Source organism: Tripterygium wilfordii, chromosome 23, assembly GCF_013401445.1.
Source record: "Tripterygium wilfordii isolate XIE 37 chromosome 23, ASM1340144v1, whole genome shotgun sequence".
NCBI classification, from domain to species: domain Eukaryota; kingdom Viridiplantae; phylum Streptophyta; class Magnoliopsida; order Celastrales; family Celastraceae; genus Tripterygium; species Tripterygium wilfordii.
In genome coordinates this window covers 6,024,409-6,039,103 of record NC_052254.1, presented here as the reverse complement: position 1 = coordinate 6,039,103, position 14,695 = coordinate 6,024,409, and the positions used below count along the sequence as shown (strand labels likewise).

Sequence of the window (14,695 nt, the reverse complement as noted above, 5' to 3'; positions counted from 1 at the left end):
GTGGGTCCCATTCCCTAAAGTTAGCCTTAATACTAGGAAATTAAAATATTTAAATGCAGACAATCGTGCACCTTAACATAAGGACTAATAAAGATAACAAGGATAAAAATTAAAATATTTACATGCAGACAATCGTGCACCTTAACATAAGGACTAATAAAGATAACAAGGATAAAAATTAAGGAAATTATCAAGTCGAGCAAATCTTCAACGGAGCTGATGTGCCGATGCTGACAAGGTCTGAACTAGAAGCAATCTTCCACAAGGTTCGCCAAAAATGGCTTAAAAACTTGCTATCTCGATGGGAGACTATAGTCTTGGGAAGGCCATGCAAACGAGCTACATCTCGAAAGAATAGTTGTGCAATATGTGAGGCATCCAAGGTCTTCTTGCAAGGGATGAAATGTCACGCCCCGACCCTCGGAGCGTGAGAAAAATGAGAAAATGACACAACAACACCACACACAAGAATAAATCAAGCAGAAAATCGGACAACATCTCCCCATAAATTGGAGAATGCCTCCTTGCAAACGTAAAAAAAATTTCAAGATATCATATATACAACATAATCTAAATCAAAACCCTCAGAGCCCACAACCACCTCCTTACTACTCGACACAAGAGTCCCAATAATCTGGAGCACCCTCCTGATCATCTGACATCAATCCAGAGACACAATTTCATAATACATAAATATATATCCAAATCACATAAAAAAAAATCTAAAGCTCAAAACATAAGTCAATCATCAACCCGGGCCACCACTATCACACCCCCTTCTACGGATCTAGAGGACCTACATCAGAAGTAGACTCACCTGAACGGATAAGAAAAGAGGGTATGAGCCTGATGCACAATAGGGGTAAAAATAGAGTATAAATGAGGGTTGAAATTTTAAGAAAGTAAATACAGTAATATGTCAATGATAAAATATGCACTTGGACCATCCAACCGAACATCCAAACTCACCTCCAATGATCAATCAGCAGCAACTCATCATTCTCTAGCATTTACAAGCACCAGAATATCCGAAACACTGATAAATACTTGAGAATGTCAAATATTAGGCACAAGAGTCCCAATCACACGAAGCACCCTCTTGTCCTAATCTCTGACTCAAGAGTCCCGATCACATGGAGCATCCTCTTGGCCGAAGATCACATATACATATATCCGGCACAAGAGTCCCGATCACACGGAGCACCCTCTTGGCCCAAATATCATAGTAACCCCCAATCCACCAGCACCTAACTTGAATCACCCGAGTCCATACCCGGTGATCCACCATGCCACTAATAATGCACAAAAGGAATGCAATGTTCACATACAGTAACGTTTCATGAAGAGCATTTCAAACATGTCAATCAAGCTTGACATTTCCAAGGTTTAAGATACAATGAATAAACAATTATAGAGATAGCAAATAATAGGAATAAAATAGGGGCTCGACCCTCTTTGGAACAAACAAGAAGTAGCCCAAATGAATTTACTAAACCAAAGAATAATATGATATCCACAAAAAAGAAATTCAAGGTACTTTTACGGAATTTAAAGAATCCAACAAAGATGGGGAAAATCCCTACCTCAAATCGAATTGTAAGCCCTTACCACAAAAACAATGTATACTCCGTGAAATAAACTCCATCAATATTTCAATGTTCACCAATCACTCAAGTCTTACATTTCATACTCTAAACTCTAACCCATTTCTTAGAAATCCACATTCTACCTTAAATTCAAAGGTTAAACAATTAAAATTCTATCACAATAGTATTTTCCTCCCAACCCAATCTTAATTGGAACAATTTGAGTCAAGAAACCTTATCTTGAAACTTGTTAGTTTTCACCAACTCAAGAATTCCAAGCTTCCTCTTGAATCGGTTCAAGAACCACACTTGAATCTAGTAATATAAGAAGATTAGAATTTAATTTTGAGTTATTGAACAAAGAAAACTCTCATTGAATCTAAATCCCCAAAACCCATTAAACCCACAAACCCTAGGTTCAAAAATTACCTTAATCATTCTATTTTCTTTAAGCAAGTGAAGTGTAGGTGTAGTTTCAACTTTGGAGAACCCTTGTCTAGCCAGAAAACTCGCTGGAGTGTCACCGGGAGTGGCTGCCGGAGGTGGTGGAGAGATATCGGAAAGAAAACCCTTTTATCTTTTTGTAAAAATGGGAATCGGGTGCTACTGCACCCTTTTCTCTTCTATTATTATTATTTTTTTTAAAAAATATTTCTTTCTTTTTTTTTTATTGTGAGAATCGGGTGCTATTGCACCCTTTAAACCTTTTTGAACTTTCTTTCTACCCTCATTTTTATTTATTTCATAAACTAAGTCCATATTTATTTTATTTTACTTTTATCTTCTGTTATAGAGACGGAGTATTTTATGAAATGGGTCATTTTTTAAAAACGATTGACAATCACGAATATGGAATTAGCACCCCTCTGCGTCTGTGGTAGTCCGAGTATAAAATCCATAGACAAATCTACCCACAAACTATTAAGAATTGGGAGCGGCATGTAGAGACTAGTATTCTGAGTATGCCCCTTTGCGGTTTGAGAAGTATAGCACTTCTTGATGAATTGCTCCACATCATGTTTAAGGTGAGGCCAGTAATATGGATCCTCTACCAAAGAAATTGTTTTATCTCTCGCAAAATGTATGCTAAGCCCACCACTGTGCATTTCTTGTAAAATATGTTCTCTTAGAGAACCTTTGGGAATGCATAATCGGTTCTCAAAGAACATGAATCCATCATGCAACTGATGTTTACCTAAAATCCCAGCGAAGCACTTCTGCCACTCCAGTTTGAAGTCTTCATCATCGGCATACATGTCCTTCAAGTAATCAAACCCCATAATTTGACTACACATGACAGTCAACAGTAAGACGCGGCGGCTCAAATCGTCAGCAACTTTGTTTAAATGTCCAGCCTTGTGCCTGCAATCCAATGAGCATGCAGTCTGTTCGCCGTTGAGGAGTTGTTGAGATATTCTTCCCATTGCTGAAGCGTGCGAACAATGGCATAAAGTTCTTGTTCACAAGTCGGCCATTTCCTCCTGACTTCACTGAGTTTCTCGCTAAAGAAAGCTACTGGTATTCTATCCTAAGATAAAATGGCGCCAATTCCAACCCCTGAGGCATCACAATCCACCTCAAACAGCTTGTCAAAAAGTCGGGAAGTGCAAGGATAGGTGCACTAGTTAGCTTTTCCTTCAGTACAGCAAAACTATGTTCCGCTTGATCGCTCCACTCCAAGTACTTCTTCTTTAGACAATCCGTGAGAGGAGCAGCCAGTGTACTGAAATCTTTCATGAATCGTCTATAGAAAGTTGCTAATCCGTGAAAGCTCTGAACTTCTGCAATAGATTTTGGGGTAGGCCATTCTCGAATGGAACAAACCTTTTCTTGGTCAAGTTTAATACCTTCAGCACTAATAAAAAATCCCAGGAACACCAAACTGTCTCCCATAAAATTACATTTCTTCATATTGGCATACATATTCTCAGAGCCTCAAAGACTTCTCGAAGATGCTGAAGATGCTCTTTTTTATCACGACTGTAGATTAAAATATCGTCAAAGTAAACGACAACGAACTTGCCAATAAATGGTTGAAATACCTGGGTCATGACTCTCATGAAAGTACTTAGTGCGTTGGATAAATCAAAAAAGGCATTACCATCCATTCATAGAGTCCATAGAATTTGGCTGACTTGGATCATCCTGTAGCTTGCTGCATAGAAGGTTCTGATTGACAAAATCTTTGCGAATGTAGGACTTCTTGCTCAGAATTTTTGCTACAATCACCTCCTAGTTAAGATCATCATTGACATTGGCCACCATGTAGTTGAGTCCCTGTAGTAGTTTTCCTTGGATGAATTGATCATGTCTTGCTCTCCCTTCAGGACTCTTTCGTAGCGGATAGCTTTGGCAGTTAGGTGAGAAAAGTCTTGGAAGTATAAATAATCGAACTTATTCTTGAATTGAATAAACATCCCTTTCACTTCCAATGCCACTACTTCTCCTTCTGGAATCTCAGTGTTGCAGTGAAGTCTGGCTTCCTTGAATCTGGTAAAAAATGACCCAATCCGCTCTCTTGGAAATTGAGTGATTCTTGACAAATCCACCACCTTTTCTTTGTAGAATTGCTTATGGAAAGCCTCATCCATTTCTATCCATGTATCAATGGAGTTAGTGGATAACTTGATATTCCAAGAGAAGGCTATACCCGTGAGAGAGGTCCCAATTAATTTGAGTTGTAGTCGTCCTTCGAGCCAACTTCACCACACTGAATAGTAAACCGAGCTATGTGCTCAACGGTTGACTAGGCGTCTTTTTCGGATAACTAAGGGAAATCCAGAGGCCGAAATCCTTTTGGAAATGGAATACGATATACTCTCTCAGTGAAAAGCCAGCAAAACATAGGTCTCTCCAAGTGCCTAGGGCCTAGCATGTCCTGAACTATGTTCACGACTTGATCCCTGTTCACCGCCTGTTGAGGTTATTGCTAAATCATCTGCGACTGGAAATAATGTTGCTGATAGCAAAACAGAACCTGCCCCCCAACCTCTGCTTGGAGGTAAGGTTGGTGGTGTTGTTGTTGTGGTTGAAAATAATGCTCTCTCCAAGGATCTGCAAGAGGTGTCACCTGAGGAAGCCTCTGGTTTGTCTCGTTCATATCCCTCTGCCCATTCACCATTGTTCCCATTATTTTGCTGCCCATCATAGGAACGACAGTAAGTGGAGTTAAAGAAGTTGAGCTAGAAGGCATCACCTGAAAACTCCTTTCTTGCATTCCAAGATTATGAATATTCTACACTAAAGCTGGAGGAATAGCCACAAAAACTGGAGCTGGGTTGGTCACAACAGGGTGGCCATTGCTGCAAGTACTCGGATTTGATGTCGATTAGCTTACCTTCAACATGGAGGCTAGCTCTATTATGAATTGTTGCTACGGTTGGGGTCGAGCTGGCTGCTGAATAGACTACATCGACTGCTGAGAAACAGGTGTTGAAAATGCAACTTGTTGTGAGCCTTGCTACATTGATTGAAGAACTTGCCAGAACTCTTAGGAATTTCATTGAAGAGCCTCATGATTCTGTAAGAGAGTATGCTGACAAGGTTGCTGCATGTTCTTGGCTACTGCTCCACGATCTGTATCAAATTGTGGTTTTATGAGGAGATTTCCTGGCTCAGGAGTTTGACAAGTATAGGGATCACATTAGCGCTCGGCATCAGGTTGGGCCGGCCCGACCTGACTTTTTCAGGCCCAAGCCCAGGCCCAAGCTTGGCCTTGACTATTTTTTTGACTGTTTTTCAAAAGATATAAGTGTGCTATGTAGATATATGTATATAAATATGTAGATATATGTAGATATATGTGTGTGATATGTATTTACATGCAGAACACATATACACACACATAACATATATATATATATATGCAAACACAGACATGTATATACATGTACATGCAGAACATTGACCGGGCCTCCGGATGGGCTTTGGGCTCGGGCTAGGGCCGGGTCAAATTTAGCCCGAGATATTGGGCTTCTGACGAGGCCCGGCCCCAGAAATGGAGCTCAGGCCCGCCCAAGGCATCGGGTTAGGCTGTCCAGGCCCGATAAATTTTCAGGCCCGGGTCGGGCCTAGGCCCACAGGCCAAATGGTGACCTCTAGATCACATCACCTTCTCCCTCGCCTTCATCGGGACGAGTAGGCTGGAAATTGTTGTGTGATTCCCTTGGTGAAAGTGGCGGAGACGAGTCTCCAGTTGGTTCACCTATTGATGTTTTTTTCAGTTCTCTTTGTCATGACTGCAAGATACTAACACTTCAAGTCCCATCAAGTGTGCCAAAAATATGTTTGTCGTCTTCTACTCTGAACAGGAGACCTCACAATTCTGGCAGTTAGGAATAGAAATTTTATTGATATCAATGTAGTCTTCTGCTCTGGACAAGAGTCCTATTGAGATGAAATGAAAAACAACGTATTGTGGGAATGCATCAGAATATTCATTGAAAAGGGATACATCTTGGGATGTAGGCATGCTTTACAAACTTAAACTAAAACATAGCCGCGGGGGCTTTTGGAAAAGTAAATCTAAGTACTAGTTGGCGTGGAGCCATGCTAAATAAAAAGATAAGTGGCCAAAGCCATACTTAAGAAAGCAAATAAAGGATTGAAGACGCTGGGTCTGTGTTTGACGCAGGGTGGCTTGTTGTTTCTTTCTCTTCTTCTTTATAGTGCTAAGAGATGAACACTTCTTTTGTTCTTCTTTAGGTGTTGGTTGTGGAGCATCATGGGAATCGTGGCACAACTGCTCTCTTGTTGCTTGCTCGAGTGACTGGGTTAGTGGACTTTGTACCCGCAATTTTCTCCTGAATGTGGAAATAATGGCAGTGTCTTTCTGGTCGTGCTGCTTCTTTATACAGGAAACAAACTCTCTTTGATGTCATGACAATCTTTACTTTGCAAGTCTTCAGGCTTCATGATGAAAAACATGGGAACATGGCTCGTGGCGATCTTCTTGTTGATTCTTTTGCACGAAGGATCATGTGAAAATGGAAACTTCTGAGTGGTGCAGGAGGAACATGGCTTGAGCTGTGTAGAAACGTGTTTAAGTTAGAAACAACTTTGAGAGAAAACCGGGTTATCCAACCAACTATAAGGAGAATCTGTGTGCTTCAACAGACCGTGCATTTGTTTAAAAGTGAGCTTCATATTGAAAAACTTGTACAGAAGGCAGAATACGGTGGAAGGTTCAGGCAATTCCCGGTTATCCAATAACTAAACGAATTTGAGCAGTGTAGGTATGGCAAAGAAGAGAATGAATGAATCGTCGAAGGCAGACAAAATCAGGACATATATAACAAGAAGGGCAAAAGAGGGATTACATAAATATTAAACATTATAACAGGTAATAGAAAGGCAAATAGGTACTTACGCGGTAAACTGTTTTTTTGTTTGACCCATGTGTCCAACTTTAGTGAAGTGGGTATTAAAATGGCATTTGCCGAACTTAGGATCTAGGGTGGGCAAAAATGGATAAAAGCTCAAAAAAAAAAACCTATGGTCATTTTTTGATCATTTTTTTGATTGTGCTTAATGAGATTGGTTTAATTAATTATTGATTTCTTTATGCTATGTCAAGTGTTGATTGTTCTACTTAATTGACGATTGAATTGTGATGCTTAGTTACCATCTAGGTTTGATTGTTGTATTGCAATTTGTAGTAGATGTCCATGCTCAAATTGAGAATAACTTCTTGCAATTTAACACCATATTTATCTAGACATAGATGCCATATGCTAGGACTTACGTGAACGCTATATAAGTTGCCATTGATCTTAATGCGTTCTTGTTTGTTCAACTAATCTAGATGTCATGGATAGTTGCAAATTAATAATAGACGTAGTAAGCTAGATATCATAACTATTACATGAATCAGGGGACTTGGTCTTTGACATGTATGAAGGAATTGATAATTGATAGCTAAATGATTTAAGTATAATGATGGTGAAGTCGGAACCTAGCTTGCAAACTTGTTTGTTTTTTATATGCTTCCTATATTTTTCTGTTAATTTTCTCTTTTAATTTCATACTTTTCCAACCATAAACAATCTTAACTTTTTCTTTGGTGATACTATAGTGAATTTTGGAATTAGAATAGATTAATATTCAATTCTCGTGGATTTGACATTCGTATTTGTTAAGTTATACTACTATTAATTCGTGCACTTGTGAGTATAAACTAAATTTTGCAGCTCTATAATTTTAGTGGTTCGCAATCTCACATCAATAACATTTTTATATCAACATTTTAGTCGTTATTTACAAATTCTCGTTACAAGCACGAATTCTATAACCTACTATTGGACCAAGACTTATCAACATTGTGTTTTTGATGATTGTGTGTCAAAATGTGTCTGAGCATGCTTAACTTGAATATATATATATATATATATATATCTTTCCGGCAGTTAGAGAATGGTCTTGGAAGACTTAGGGCTTGCTAAGAAACACGTAAGCACCATGCTAAATTGACTAGAAGAGGTTGAAGTAAATTTGGGAAGATCAACTTATCATGAAAAGTGCGAAGTTGGCAAGAGTTGAAGTGTGTATAAGGGGAGATCTTCTTGCCATATTAAGATTGTTCACCTAGAGATATTTTGGAGATAAAGAGAAGGTTCACATTCCTTAGTTTCACCTAAATTCAAGGGCTTGAAATATTACTCACCGTTTGAATTTAAAAGGAGAAGATGAGATTTTGTTGAAGATTATGAAGATGATTTCAACATTAATACAAGATGATCTTGTTTCCTAAATCATGAGAAACATATCAAGGCCGGCTTCCACAAGTGAAGAGAATACCTTTTCTTTTGAAACTGATTTTCTTACCATATAAAGAAGAGCCGATTTTCAACCTTGATGAGGGAAATCTAGGGCTATTTTCATTTTGAAAAGAGAAGACTTTGAGGCTGAATTCAAGATCGATCATTAAGAGCCAGATTTCATAGGGCTGAATCTACATATTAATGGGAAGAAATTCAAATGGTACTTTCTATATGAAGTATAGGGATTTCACTACTACAACATTGAAGGATTATTGACAAATGATTGTACGTGAACGTAAGGACCTGATGGATTGACTTTTGCAATACAAAAGAAGGAAGTCCTAGCTGAAATCAAGGGATGAAAATTGAAGTCCCATGCACCACACATTTGGAGACAAATTATGAGATTATTATTTCCATACTTTTAAGAGAAGACTTTGTGGGTCCATTGGAATCTTGGGTGATAGATTCGGGAGTGTCATTTTACTCTATTTTAAATCGGAGTATCATGGAGGATTACAAATTCGGCAACTACGACAAGGTGCATATTGCAAATGATGAAGCTTTTGATGTTGTGGGAAGAGGAGAGGTGCGTATTAAATTGCCTAGCAATAGTGTGTGGAGGATACATGATGTGAGACATATTACAAGTTTATCATAGAATTTGATTTTCGTGGGACAACTAGATAGAGAAGGGTGTGTGATCCTTTTTGTCTAACCATGGTTTGAAGGTTACAAAAGGAGCGGTGATTGTGGCTCGTGGAGAAATGTCAGGTACACTCTATATGACTTTGAATTCAAAGAATTTGGTGAATACTATCGTAGACAAAGATGATGCAAACATTTGACATTGTAGGCTTACGCATATTAGTGAGACAGGGATGAGGGTTTTACAGTCCAAGGGCAAGTTGCAGGGTGTAAAGTCTGTGAAGATTGGTCTTTGTGAAGACTGTATCTTTGGGAAGTAGAAGATTCTTGGTTTCTCAAAGACCGGAAGGGCACCCAAATTTGCCAAGTTGGGATTAGTTCATGCTGATGTGTGGGGGGCTTTACCGATTCAATCTCCTACAAGGTCCAAGTACTACATGACATTTATTGATGTCGTCACAAGGAATGTGTGGGTCTATTTCTTGAAAAATAAATATGATGTTTATGATACTTTCAAGAAGTGAAAAGTTTTGGTCAAGAACCAAACAGGCTTAAACGTCAAGTGTTTGAGGTCGGATAATGGAGGTGAGTATACTGATAGTAATTTCCATGAGTATTGTGTTAAGAATGGGATTAGAATGGAGAAGACAATTCCTGGAATTCTACAGCAAAATGGAGTGGCTGAGCGCATGAATATACCTTTGAATGAACGCACGAAAAGTATGCAGATACATGCAAGTTTAACAAACATGATGTGGGTTGATGCGATTAATACTGCTGCTCATTTGATTAATCGTGGACTTTCAGTTCCACTTGGAGAACTCCTACCTAAGGAGGAATGGAGTGGCAAAAAGATAGATCTATTACATTTGAGGGTGTTTGGTTGTGTGGCATATGTTCACATTGAGTCTAATGCGAGAAGTAAGTTGGATTCCAAGTCCTAAAAGTGCATTTTCACTAGCTATGGTGGTGATGAATACAGCTACCGATTTTGGGATGAGGAAAACAAGAAACTTTTCCAGAGCAAGAATGTCATCTTCAACGAGAAGGTGATGTACAAGAATAAGGAAGCAATAGTTCATGAAAAGACTCCTGAAAAGAAAGATAAATAGGTTGCTAGTCTAGATGATCTTGGTGATGATAATGTGACCAATGGGAATCAAGAAGAACTAGAAGTTGATACTTCAAATGATGCTCTTGAAGTTACCAACTTTGAAGAACCGATTTCTATTCTTGAAGTCGAGCCAGGCACACTTACTTTGAGAAAGTCCACAAGAGAAAGAAAAGCACTAGAGAGGTACTCTCCATCATTGAATTATATTTTATTGATTGATTGTGGTGGACTTGAGTATTATAAGGAAGCAGTGAATCATGAAGAATATGTCAAGTGAGAGTTCGCCATGCAAGACGAAATGGATTCTCTCATGTCCAATCACACATGGAGATTGGTGAGTTTACTTACAGGAAAACTGGCACTGCATAATAAATGAGTTTATAGGATCAAAGAGGAAGCAGATGGAAGTAAGAGGTATAAGGCGAGACTGGTGGTAAAGGGCTTTCAACAAAAGGAGTGCATAGACTATACATAAATATTTTCACTGGTTGTGAAACTCACCACAATTCGGCTAGTGTTACGTATGGTGGCAGTGAAAAATCTATATTTGGAGTAGGTAGACATCAATACTGCTTTTCTCCATGGGGATTTGGGGGCGGACATTTATATGATGCAGCCATAGGGTTTTGTAGCACTGGGAAAGGAGGACTTGGTATGCAAATTGGAAATGAGTCTTTATGACTTGAAATTAGCCCCTAGACAGTGGTACAAGAAGTTTGACTCGTTCATGAAGGAGAGTGGCTATACAAGATGCCATTCAGACAACTATAATTATTTTAAAAGGTTTGACAATGACTACATTATTCTTCTACTATATGTGGATGATATATTGGTGGTGGGGGCTGATATGAGTGAGATTAAAAATCTAAAAAAAACAATTATCAAACAAGTTCTCTATGAAAGATCTAGGTGAAGCCAAACAAATCCTAGGAATAAGGATTGTCAGGGACAGAATTAAGGGTACTCTAAAGCTATCGCAAGAGGAGTATATCAAGAAGGTATTGAAGTGGTTTAATCTTGAAGAAGCAAAAACTGTCAAGACACATTTGGCAGCACATTTTAAATTGTCCAAAGAGCTTGCGCCTAAGACCAAGGAGGAGAAGGAAACCATGAAGAATGTGCCATATGCTTCAGCCATAGGGAGTCTTATGTATGCTATGGTATGTACTAGACCTAACATACATTGCTCAGGCAATGGGAGTAGTCAGCCGATACAGGAGTAATCCTGAAAAGCAACATTGGGAGGCAGTAAAGTGGATATTGAGGTATCTTCGTGGTACTACTAGTATGGCCCTATGGTTTGGGGCTGAAAGTGTGAAGTTGCAAGGTTATTTAGATGCAATCGTGGGTGGTAACATGGATGACAGCAAGAGTACTTCAGGATATGTGTATATTATGGGTGGTACTGTTCTTAGCTCGGCTTCTAAGTTACAGAAGATATTAGCTCTTTCGACAATAGAAGCGGAGTACGTGGCTTTTACAGAGGCTGCAAAGGAGATGATATGATTGAGTAGTTTCTTGGAGGAATTAGACAAAAAGAAAGTTGATGGTATTCTATACGGTGATAGCCAGAGTGCTATTCATTTGGCGAAGAATTCTGCATGTCATTCGAGGACGAAGCATATTCGATTTAGGTATCATTTCATGTATTCACTGTTGGAGGATGGAGAGTTGAAGCTACACGAAATTCTTGGTAGTGAAAATCCAGCTGATATGTTAACCAAGGTTGTGCCTACTGATAAGTTGAAGCTGTATAATGCTTTAGTTGGTCTCCGTAACTGATGAGTGGAGATGGATGTTGCTAATGGGCTTTTTTTATGATCATAAAGTTCTGGTTGTTTGAGGAATTAGCTCCAAGTGGGAGATTGTTGAGTATGGAGACAAATTACATGCTTAATGTTGTAGTTTTGGGTTTATTGTCTGGACACCAGAATAAACTGTCCAGACATGTATGGTTTTTTGTACAGAGTTGGAGTGTACTCTTTGATTCTTGATTCATAGTGAAGCCTAGCAACATCAAAGTGAACGTAGCCTGCTTGATCGCACAAATCGGATGAACCACTATAATTCTCAGTGTCTTTTACTTCTTTGCTCTTATATGCTTTGATTTGCTTGTGGTTCGCTGGATTCTATGGGTATTTGGGTTGTTGCTTTGGTTGTTATCTCTAATTGTTTTTGCTTGTACGATCTGCGTAGGATTTACACTGATTTTACTTGGGTTGAGATTGTATGTGTGGGTTGAATTCCACTACAGATGCTTACATCTAAATCTAATGTTTTGGTTATGATTGGTGTTGTAGGGTCTGTCAATGAATGGACTGATTCAGATGTGTTTCAGATCCAGTGGATTGAGGGAATTAATGGTAGTGTTTGGGCATTAATGGAGATTTTGGCTTGAGATATAGTACACGTGCAAAGTTAGCTCAAGCTACATATTTTAGCCTTAAGCTAAAAAACTGACTCGCGGATTCGCTGAGGCACAAACCAAATTAGCTCGAGCTACACATTTTTGCCTTGAGCTAAAAAAACCATTGGTTTGTTCGTTCAGGCAGATATAGAGTTAGCTCGAGCTGATTGGGAATGGTCAATTGGAGAATAAAGTTAAGACCTTGAAAAAGGTTGGAATTGTGACCAATTTCTAGTGATTAGGAATTGGGAACGTTTATGATAGATACCATACTCCTAGAATTTTCATGACTCGTCAATGAATTTTTTAATTTACGGATATCTTGCATGTTTATATTAATATACCATAGCGAAATTGCATGTTTATATTAATCTACATAGAACCAAAGTAAATACCTTCAAAGAAGATAGTAGCAGGTGGAATGAGCTAGGTAAAGTAAAGTCACTAGAAAATTATAGGAATCCAAGATCACTGCAATCAAAGAATTCGACTTGTTAAAACAGAGTAGTTAGTATAAGTTATGAAATATAGGCCACCAATCCTACTATCTAGAATTAAGCATCACTATATATAAAAACACTAGTTATAGATTTTGAAAACCCAGTTGGGCTTTTTTTTTTTCTTTTACAAAAGAGACTTCTACAGATGTTGATGTTTTTTTTTCATAAATCAAGTGACACTCCTATAATGATTAACGATACTTACAAACTACATAGAACAAAAATAAATACCTGCATAGAAGATAGCAGCAGGTGGAATGAGCCAGGTAAAGTAGAACCACTGGGAAATTATAGGAATCCAAGATCACTGCAATCAGCGAATTCAACTTGTTGAAGCATACTAGCTAGTATCAGTTGTAAAAGACAAGTCACCAATCATAATATCTAGAATTAATTATCACTGCACATAAAAAAATTAGTTATAGAATTTGAAAAACCTACTTGGATTTTTTTTAACAAAGAGACAGACTTCTGCATATGTTGATGTTTTTTCATAAATCAAGTGGCACTCCTATAATGATTAATGATACTTACAGAGTACAAAGAACCTAAAGTTAATACCTGAAAAGAAAATAGCAGCAGGTGAAAGGAGGCAAGTAAATTAGAGCCACTAGAAAATTATAGGAATCCAAGATCACTGCAATCAAAGAATTCAACTTGTTGAAGTAGAGTAGTTAGAATCAGTTGTGAAATATAAGCCACCAAGCCTAGTTTCTAGAATTAATCATCACTATATTTGAAAACACTAGTTATAGAATTTGAAAACCCACTTAGACTTTTTTTCTTTTAAAAAAGAGACTACTATATATGCTGATGTTTTTTTCATAAATCAAGTGGCACTCCTATAATGATTAGCAATACCTACGGAGTACAAAGAACCCAAAATAAATACCTGGAAAGAAGATAGGAGCAGGTGAAAGAAGGCAGGTAAAGTAGAGCCACTAGAAAATTATAGGAATCCAAGATCACTGCAATCAAATAATTTAACTTGTACGGTACTACATATTGAACTCAACTATAGACAAAGCCACACATACAAATAGGCATAGCCACATCCAATACAGCACTTGTCCACTAGGAAATCGGAATCATCACACATCTATACATATTCCCCTCGCACGACATATTAACACATTAATGGAAGGATGATAAGAGTGAGAGAGAACTCCGGTACCCGAAATTTACCATGCGGGATAGAGTTTTGTTGCCGTGTCTCGGACGAAATGATGTCGTCCTTCCTCCTTTTGCTGCTTTTTATAGAAAATGTATCATGTCAACTTTCTTTTATTTTTAAAATGGTAAAGAAGACAAGTTGAGCATGGCTGCATGAACTAAACGACAATCTGGGTTGGGCTGCGTGGGACCCGTGACTTTTTTTTTATTTTTCTGAAATTGTCCCATTACAATTTCACAGTCCCACATGGTGAGTTCCATGCATCATCTCACCCAATCATCCATGTTGATTTTTAATTTCAATTTTTTTTTAAAAAAATACAAGTTTTGAAGGGATCATACGTATCAATGTTTGTCGGGTATGATTGAACGGCTACTTGTGATGTATTTAAAATTTTAAATAGAATCCAATACTTCTTAGGAAACAAAATTTAAAAAATATATATTATCAATTAAATAAATTCAAAAAATATTCGGTTCTTGACATTTCCAACCAACCGATTCAACTT

At 38.1% G+C, this 14,695-nt stretch overlaps 1 long non-coding RNA gene across 2 annotated transcripts; it reads right to left on the bottom strand.

Moving 5' to 3' along the window:
- Positions 1-148: 148 nt before the first annotated feature.
- Positions 149-14,236, bottom strand: LOC119992998. Of its 2 annotated transcripts, XR_005466476.1 has the most exons (5): positions 13,906-14,236; positions 13,575-13,650; positions 13,245-13,320; positions 12,909-12,984; positions 149-817 (listed from the first exon to the last, which is right to left on the bottom strand). It is a non-coding gene; the product is annotated as an uncharacterized LOC119992998 (long non-coding RNA). The 2 variants fall into 2 exon arrangements; XR_005466475.1 differs by lacking the exon at positions 149-817 and having other exon boundaries at positions 12,488-12,984.
- Between the last annotated feature and the right edge of the window lie 459 nt (positions 14,237-14,695).